The 9,897-nt window shown below is 35.1% G+C and overlaps 1 pseudogene; it reads right to left on the bottom strand.

Annotated features, from left to right (window-relative positions):
• Positions 1-7,622: 7,622 nt before the first annotated feature.
• On the bottom strand, positions 7,623-9,258 carry LOC140498532 (DEP domain-containing protein 1A-like; annotated as a pseudogene).
• Between the last annotated feature and the right edge of the window lie 639 nt (positions 9,259-9,897).

The following is a 9,897-nucleotide window of genomic DNA, read 5'->3' as shown; positions in this document are numbered from 1 at the left end:
CTTGAGATGTATAACTGTGAGAAAACTCCTTGGATTAATCTTTGAATCTGACTGAGTTTCTGTTCAACATAAATATGGTCCTTGGATAAGGGTCTTTAAATAACAGAGAGAGGTGGTCGAGCTTCTCAACCATGTAGGATTAGGTTCCAACAATGGGAAAAATGTTACGTAACTTTATTATATATTTAAAAGGAAAAGCAAGCTGTATATAATAAATTTGCAGTTTCATGTGCAATGTTCTTTTTATTATTCTACTATGCTATGGAAATGCTCATTTAATTTCTTAAGTTCAGAATTTTTAAAAAAGATACAACAAACAACAACCTCCCCCAAAAAGATGCAATTGTTTCTCCAATTCCCATAACTGAATAAAGTTTTCTTACAAGACAGGACTAGACCCATTTTTAAATTTAGTTTTCTTCTTTTTTAAAATCATCTTATCATCTCCAGTGGTTGCTTTGTATATATCTTCTTTTTACTTCCTTGCATATAAGCTACTTCCCCCAATATAATTCAAACTGAGGGCAGGGAAAGTTAATTTCTTTCTTTTTATTTCAAGCATACTGCATAGCTCCTTGAACTAAATGGGTGTTTAATAGATATTTGCTGAATACTAATTAATTAAATAACTCTGCTTGGTCCTAGGAGGCAGAATGAGGTGAAATGGGTGGCAGGGGTTAGGGGAAATTAGTGAAAGTGAAAGGAAGATTTCAGCTTAATAGAATGAACATCATCTGAACAATTAGGACTGTATGAAAGTAGAATAGACTCCAGAAATAGTGTGTTCTTTTTAGCTTGTCTTTATGCAGAAGAAGAGCTTTCTTTATAAAACCATGTTGCAAAGGAGTTTCCTGAGCAGGTATGAGTTAGACTAGAAGCACTCTGTGATCACTTTCAACTTTAAATCGTATGATACTATGAGCATCCTGGCTGAGAACATCAACCAGAAGATACTACATGAATTCATGAAGTATTACAATAAGGTTTGACCAGTAAGTGACTATAGTTTTTATTCACAAGTTGGCATTTTCACTACTCTAGCATTGATGTACTCTAAGCTTTAAGTCAAGAAGACATGAGTTCAAGTCCTGCATTTGACCTACATTGGCTATCTACTCTTGGGTCAGTCATTTAACCTCAATGCCCCAAGCAAAGCTCAGAGTATAAATTATAGATAATTTGCGTATGAATGGAGTTTCCATGCAAGGAGTTTTCCAGACAGATAAAAATCACAGGACTAGACACTCCCTCCCAAAAAAAGGAGAATAAAATTTGCCATGATACACACAAAAAGAAATTCTTCATTTAAAGGGGGTATTTGCTTTTATAATGATATTTCTTCCAGTCCGTTAAGCATATGTTAGAAGGAACCTGCTTACTTGCCTGTTGAAATGTTTTTCTAAATGCAAGTATAATTATATTGATTTGACATTTTCACAGCAGCAAAATGTTTAGAATGTAGACAAGCAAAAAACATTTTTAGTGAATTCACATAAGCTATATCACTAATAACATTTTTTTTAACATTCAAAATGTCTGGAGAGTATCAATTCCACCATATTTTGCCAACTGCAATAATAAATAAAGCTTGTTCCTTTGCGGCAATGGTATGCTAACTAAACACTGAAATCATTATTTGTTTATACTACCTGAGGTTTATACTCTTATAGCTTTCTTGTTTTTTCCTCTCTTTCTCTTAAATGGCTTAATTTGGATTTTAAGGTCCTCTTAACTACTCACATTTCCTCTTTTCTCTCCAACCCTTCTACCCTTTGAAGACAAATTTTAAAAAATAGAAATAATCCAGTGATAGGTCTTAGGACCATATTCCTTGGATAAGAATGTTAGACATAACAGAGAATCATTTCACTGTGTAAACTGACAGAAAAACTCTCTCCAGTATTCAGACCATTTTAAGGTCAAAGATGTATTTTTATACATATATATATAATTTTTTTTTTACAAAGAAAAGCAGATGGAGGTTACCAGAAATGGGCCAGGGGTCAATGGAATAGCCCAAGCAGAAAAGAGCAGAGAAACTGGTGCTATGGGGTACTCTTCAAATTTAGTGTCCTGGGGACACTTTCTATTCACTCCCTCCCCAATTTATGACACTTACCACTGTGATAAACCCACATACTTGTGATTCTTTCTTGATATTTATAATAAAATAAGCTAGATAAACTTGATAAGTCATGAGGTAGGGGTAGAGAGAAAGTGATATTTTATTAAAGTTAACTTAGTTTTACATATGGGACAATGAAGTATCATATTTGTAGTAAAAGAACATTGAAACTTAATACCTCTGTGACCACCGCCAAGAAACTTTTTTTCTCTCTAAGTCTTATCTCTTAATTGGTAAACAAGTGTAATAATACTTGGAATATTCATCTCAAAGAATTGTTGTGAGTACAGCACTTAAAGAAAACCTCCAAATATAATTATTATTTCAAAAGCAATTTAGTTGAGCAACTTCCAAGTAAGCTTTAAATTTCAAATTAAAATGAGTACTTCTCATATTTTGTATGTTTGAAGAAAAGTCTTTATGAAAGGGGATGCTAATATGTGAACATATGTTCATATAAATATTCTGTGTAAAAATAGTGAGCACAATCGGACTCCCCAGATAGGAAAGTGCTAAATGGCTAGGCAGGAACATTTGCTTCTAAGGAAAATAAAGAGTAGATTGAGAATTGAGTAGTCCTAGGACTGGTACCAGAACAAGTTGTTTGCCTTTAACCTCTATTTTCCTTAAGTGATTTTAGTGTAAGAATGCTATTCTGAGAATTCTGTAAGGATTAAAGTTTTAGCAAAAAATCACACTTGTTAATTGGAAATTACTGGATAAATAAGTAGAAAAGGAGCAGAACTGAGAGTCAAGAAACCAGAGAATTTTCATTCATTCTACCAAATACTACCTTGGTAACCACCAGACGTTCACCGAATCTCTCTGGGCCGCCATGTCTTCATCTATAAAATAAAGGGCTTTTGATTAGGTGATTTTTAAGGTCCTTTCTATCCTTCCAAATGATTAAGCATTTACCACTTACCTTTGAAACTTTAAAGACAACTTTATCTCCTTAGTGGATCTAATGAACACCATTCTGTTTTGCTCTCATGGAGGAGTTTGTGCGATGAATCTGAGCATTTGTTGTAATAACATTTATCTTTCCTTTTGGTTAGAAGCCCATCCTCCCTTTACTATATTACTAAATTGCTTTATTAAGCAAGCCAACTTACCTCACTGTGTTCAGTTCCCCATCTGTAAAATGAAAATTATAGTACCTGTACAGCATAAATCATGGGGTTATCGTGAGGAGAGTGGTTTGCAAACTGGGATGCTGGATAAATTTGAGCTATTATCACACTGAGGTTGGAAGATTTTAAGACTAGACTTCAAACTATATTGTTATTCAGACTTTACCAGCACTTAGAAATGTAGAACTTGCCTAGCTTACTGGGTGCTTGATTGGTTTGCTTATTGTATCTAAGGAATGATAAAAACAAATGATAATTCTGGTTAAGATAAAGAGATGTTCTTCTAAAATATAATCTGCTTTTCCAAAATTAGGTATCACTGGAACTTACTTTCCTATAAACAAAAAAATATATATAGGACATGGAATTGGAACAAAAAAAGGAAGAAGTAAATTAAGAAGTAACAGATTGAAAATAAACCCATAACTAACTCTACTGTGAGTTTCATGTAACCAAAACTGTTCTCCTCCTTCTAGGGAAATTTTCAGCATGTTAATATAGGAAAGAATTGAGCATAATTGTGCTCTAGATATATTGAATATTCAAACAGAATACAAATCTACTTGACTTTGGTTTTAGCTTTTAACTAGCACAAGGAAGTATAGTTTTTAGTCATGGGTTCATCCCCCATAGCTACAAGACAAATCATTTCACTTTTCTGGGACTTTGTTTCCTTATTTGTAAGAAGAAAAGATTGGTCTAGAAGAGTGCTAACTCTAATGTTGCATGTCTATAATCCATATCAGATTGAATTATTATGCAGTCATGTATTGATGGCACACAGAACATATTAAAATAGTAATAGTATTCATCTTTGAAAAAAGTGTTATTGATTATACTACAGATAGGATAATCGTTCTAGTTCTGGTAGTATTATATCCATGCACACTTTTTTTTGCCAATCTTTGTTGTGGCATATACTAGTAAAAATGGCTTGAATTAGAATTAAGGTTGTAGCCTGTAGACATGGACCTTGACTAAAACACTTCTTTTTACCAAGAATAAACCAAGAGAGTTAAATAGTCATAACCAAAATACAGAGTAATGAAGAAAGGAAGCCCATTGGACAAATCATTGGTAAGAAGAAGGGCTACTTTTCAGTCTTTGACAACAAACTAAAAATTAATTTGTATGGGTAAAGACATAGAGAGGATTTTCCAAGTGAAAGATAGAAAATAACTGAGTAGAAGTCATCTGTTGAGAAAGAGCAATTCCCAAAAGAATTAAGAACTTGGACAAAGAACATGTTTTTGAATAGCAGCTAAGAAGAAAGTGATAGAGAGATATTTTGAAAAAAAGTGGAAACACTGCAGTGTAGCAGTAAGCACAAGTTGAGGTATGCTAAGATATTAACTCCTAGTGAATAGAATTAAAACCATCATTTTAGAGATTTTTCTAGAGGAAGTTAATGAAATATGCAATTGGTTGTTCAAGGTTATGATTATTGGTGTCACCAAGGGGTTGTAGAGAGGAACTGAAGTAATGAGGAATGATACAGAATGATCTGATTGCTGCTAGTTGTCAAAAATTATAGAGTTATAGGGAATAGTCAATCCTGGAGGAATGGGAATGTCTCAAGAATAATTCTAATATTATTAGAGGAAAGTAGTTTAGCAGAAAATTAAATTAGTCACCTGTAATGAAAAGCAAAGTGGGATATTTTGCTCCTTTTCTGTGTATGTTATTCAGTCTCCCAGCCTCAGTCTTACATGCCTCTGCACTGAGCCAATCCAATCAGATACATACATGTGGGCTCCAGCCAATCAGATGCTGAGTACAACTGTATATAAAGAGAGCCAGTGTTGAGAAAGCAGACATTAAGAGAGCCAGCATTGAAGGGGTGAGTCAGCATTGAGAAGAAGAGAATGTAGAGAGGAGACCTCTGAGAGTGGAGAGGAGACCTCTGATGGCAGAGATTTGCTAAAGGAGCCTCTGAACTTTGAAAATGAATTGAGTTGTAAGGCAGAAACCTGCCTGTGGGAAGGAGGCTTAGCTTAAACCCCTTTTGAGAGCTGTTAAAGTGAACTGAGCTGTTTTTACAGAGCTTCTGTACTTTGGAGGTGAATTAAGATGGTGTGCTAGTGATGTGTGTCATTATTGTTGTTGCTCTGTTAGCTTTGTTTGCCCAGGGGCAGAATCTGCAGGCAGGAGCCCCTCGAGACTGCTGTAAGGCAGAAGCAGGGAGAGCTTGGAGTGGAATAGTCCCCATGAGCTCAGACATGGAGCGGGAGCAGAGAGCTGCCTACCTGTGAATCTAGGCAAGAGTCAGGAGTGGTCAGCCCACAGAGGAAGAGCCATGGGATTTGGAAGTCAACCTCGAGGTAATATGAAAAAGGACTTCACTTGGACACTTGGTGTTGATTGAGGAGATTGTTCTTACTGTGACCAGGGGGTGGATGGTGCGCTATTTTCTGTTACTCCTTAAGGATCTATCATGATAGGGTAGCCTGGGACCACCTGATTTGGGGCATTCAAAGATATACTCTGCATAATGTGTTGTGCTAGAGAAGACCCTAGCCTGGGACCCCCTGATTGTATAAGCAAGTATTTTGGGGAGTGCTACCAAATGCAATGATAAATGCTATGTGCCTTATGATATACTGAGTGTTATTATACACACACACACACACACACACACACACACACACACACACGGAGAGAGAGAAGGATATGTTTTACTTAAGCATGTTGCTATGAATGCTATGCTTTATTTTATTGAACAATGTGTAGTTCTGAATAGAGAGTTCATTATACTACGTGATTAGATCCTTAAAATTATTCAAGCAGCAGTCCTCAGGTATGCTGCCATGACTGGCAATACACTATCATATATCATCATGACCTCAGAATGAATATACAACTTGAATATTAAAAGATCACTTCAAAAAATTAAAGAAAACAGGAGGATGTACCTTTGGAACTATGGATAGCTGGATAAATCTTTTTTTTTTTTCCTATAACTGCCTATGTCTTTATTACGGTAATTAAATAGAGAAGTAAACAAAATTAAACCATTACAAAAAAAAGCAATGCAATGATTTTCACCTCAATAACCAACACAATGATATTATCATATACTTTTAAACAGAAAAAAATGCTTGTTTACAAAGTACTTAGACGTACTTAAAATGCAATTGGGTTCACCATGTTCAGCAATTTTAGAGACAAGTTATCTGGATGAAATATACACTTATCTAAGCTATCTCTCTTTAAACTTTGAATAAAAAGTGGTAACATTAAATAGAATGCTACCATTCAACAATTGAGGCATTATGAAATTTCACTGAGAAGCTGAATGTGTCATATTTCTTAATTCAGTCTCTTTTTTGACCAGTATAAAATTATTAGAGTGGAGAATAAATTAGTAAACTGTAGGAGGAAAATATCCCATGGATGCTTTCACAATGTGATGGTCCTAGGATAAGCAATGCCTTCCTCTTATTTCAATGTTATTCATGACATCCTCCTGGGTGAACAATGCATCATCCTTCTTGAGCAGTTAAAATTTTTAAAGAGCCTTCTTCACCATGGTTCTGTGAGGGCAGTGGGGCAAGTACTACTGGGATTTTACAAAGGAACCAGTTGATACTAACCCTGAACCCTGCGTTTGTGTCTATGAAAGATGTTCCCCTCCAATTGGCCTCAAATGTGTCCAAGTAGAGAAAGAAGACTAGGTGAAGCCTTGCCCTCCTGAGTTGGGAGGTACAGGTCAAGAATTACATTTCTTCTGTATCCATAACACAGCAGCGCATCTCTACTAGTTGAACCACCAGAGAGAAATGTGGTAAATATGTCAGAAAACCAGCAAAATATTACACTGTATTTTTAGCTTTTATAAAAATACACATAAATATATAAAAATATATGAGTGAAAAACGTAGCAGAATATATGTTACGGAGTTCATAAAAATTCCTCATCAAGCTATCTTTGGACGAAGTGGCTAACTGGCAACCCTAGTCAACTAGAACTTCGTGTCACAACATGTCCACACAGCACATGAGGGTAAATCTCTTCTTTTCAAAGAATTCTGAGTTAGTCTTGCTGCTCAGGCATCCTTTGACCTTTGGTCAAGTACATCAACTTCCTACACTAGTGGTCATGGCTTTTCCAGTAGTTTACATGAGATGCTCACAATACTTTTGGTTACTAATCATGCTTTTATTTTTTCTTCGTTCTTCATTGAGATTTACTGGGTTCATTATGATCTTCCAGAGTAAACAGTAAGCACTCATATCACTAACTACTTCAGAACTTTTCTATGTCCTGTGACACACTAAATTTTTGGGAAAGGACAGGAAAAACAGACTGCCCTAATGTTATGTCCATTAGCATATGGCTTAATTTAATATCATTTGATAATTAGTTAATAACTGAGGCCACAGAACTTTAACTTTCTTAAAATTAGCATTGGTTGCTTGATTGTTGGCTTGTCACCAAAGATGGTAGCTTCACTTTCTGTATTTTGAGGTCTTGTCTTGTAGATGGCAGAATACTCCTTCTGAAATTGCTTTAATATTTTTCCTTTCAGAGGTAAGCTTCTATCTTTAATAATATTCTTAAAAAGTTCTGCAATTTCAATCTGAGATGTAGAAACAATTTTTTCCTCTTTATCTAGTTTGTACCACTGATAACCCTTAAAAAATTACTTCTTAATATAATTTGATGTATGGAAAGACTTCAAATTTCTGGGTGCTAATCTTTTTACAGGAGTAAATTTGCAAAGCAGAAATCAGTTCACCCCCAGGATAGGAACAGGGCCCTTCCTCAGGTAGGACAGGTATTTCTTTACAGCAGCCTGTAAGTGAAACGGCAAATTGAAAATTTTCTTTATGATGAGGCATCAGAAAAGCAAATAATTGTGTAGGAGGCAGCTCATCGAAATAGACTTCCTCAGCACAGTGCATCACAGCACTCATCAGGAAAATGTCTGTGCAGTTAGTGATGTTGTTCCCATTGTATAATGAAATTTTGGCATATCAACATTCTCACTCATCTGAGAAATCATTCTCAGTAGAAATTGGAACTTTCTCTGGTTTGGCAGAGGAAACAATAAGCAGTATATTTGCAGGGTGTCAATGGGAATCCTTTCTAAATGAGGCTGCAATAAACCTAATATATTAACAAATAACATAATATTCAAAAGTAAGTAGAGGTTCTGGAAGATCTAGAAAATAATTGACAATGGTTAGGAACACATCTTGTTCAAATCCAACAAAAGTTGGTTGACTTGGGTCATTATTTCTTGGCCAACTTTCTAGATACTTCGTAGCAGATGTACCCAGTGAGGAAGATCTTTGCTTTGTTTTGCAATACAACTACTCCACATTTACTTGTATTCTTCATTTTATATATTATATACTAAGGCATTACTTCTGCTGTATTAAAGACTTCTAAACATGGCATACCTAAAATGATTTGTATGTGCATCAAAATAATATCTCCAAATTTCTCCAGTATATTCTTGGCTTATTTCCCTTTCCTTTACTGGGTTTTCTTTATTTTCATTTCTGTTTTCATTTCTAACATGTTCTGTATTTTTCTAATAAACATACTTTTTATTTCTGAGAGATAAGTGCCATAACTTAAAGATTCTTTCTCTTTAGAAATATTCTCTAAGCTGTTTTTTCCTCAATTCTGGATGATAGTGTGGAACAGTTTTAAATGGAGAAGTTGTAAGAAATCCAAATAGTTGATTGTTGTCATCAAGATTTTCTGATCCCCATCTTCTTTTAATATTTTCAATTACATGATTCTTGAGGAATTTTCTTAATGACTGAACAGTCTGTTGTCTTGTAATCTGAGGACCTAAATTGCTATTATTTCTTAATAATTCATAAAGCCAATCTATTGCTTCACAGGCAATAAAAACAGTTGCCATGTTTGTTTGTTTTTTAAGTGCTGCCTGAGTTTTTTAGAGACATTCTTGCTCAAAAACAGGTAGTAACTTTATTCTACAGTTTGGTGGCCTGGTAGGGTCCTGGGGTTCCCTCCACCTCCATGCACCCTCCCTAGCTCCTCTAGCACCACAGGCTTCCTCTAATGGCAGTGTCCAGGAGACCGAGGAGCAAAGTCTGCTCAGCTACCTGCCCTCCTGCAGCAGCATCAACCTTCAGCCCATGTCCCAAGAGGGGGATAATTCTTAACCAAAAGAGTCATGCTGATAATCATAAAAAACAAAGTAGACAATTTCACTTAAGTAAATTTAAAAGTTTTTGAACGACAAAAAAACCCCGAAGGAATGAGAAGAGAAACTATGAATAGAAAACTTTGTACATCAATTATCACTGTTAAAATTTTGAAATTCCTGATACGTAGGGGATTCAAAAAAATATAGAAGGCTAATCGTCACTTCCCAGTAGATAAATGGTCAATGAATATGAATTATTTTCAATAGAACTACAAACTATAAGTGATTAAAATAAAACATTATAAATCATGAATAGTAAGAGAAAGGGAAATAAAATCTACTCGGATATTTTGCTTTACATCATGAAAATTTGCAAACATGATGAAAACTGAAGCAGTCAGTGTTGAAGGGGCTATGGGAAAATGGAAAAAAAGAAGAAAAGAAAAAAAACCCAGCGTATCAATTACATCTGAAAGTAAATGTCATTGTATAGTTCCCCACTTCTCCAAGG

This window comes from Notamacropus eugenii, chromosome 4 (genome assembly GCF_028372415.1).
Source record: "Notamacropus eugenii isolate mMacEug1 chromosome 4, mMacEug1.pri_v2, whole genome shotgun sequence".
Taxonomy (NCBI): Eukaryota; Metazoa; Chordata; class Mammalia; order Diprotodontia; family Macropodidae; genus Notamacropus; species Notamacropus eugenii.
The sequence above is the reverse complement of the archived record's forward strand: the minus strand, read 5'-3'. Positions and strand labels throughout refer to the sequence as shown.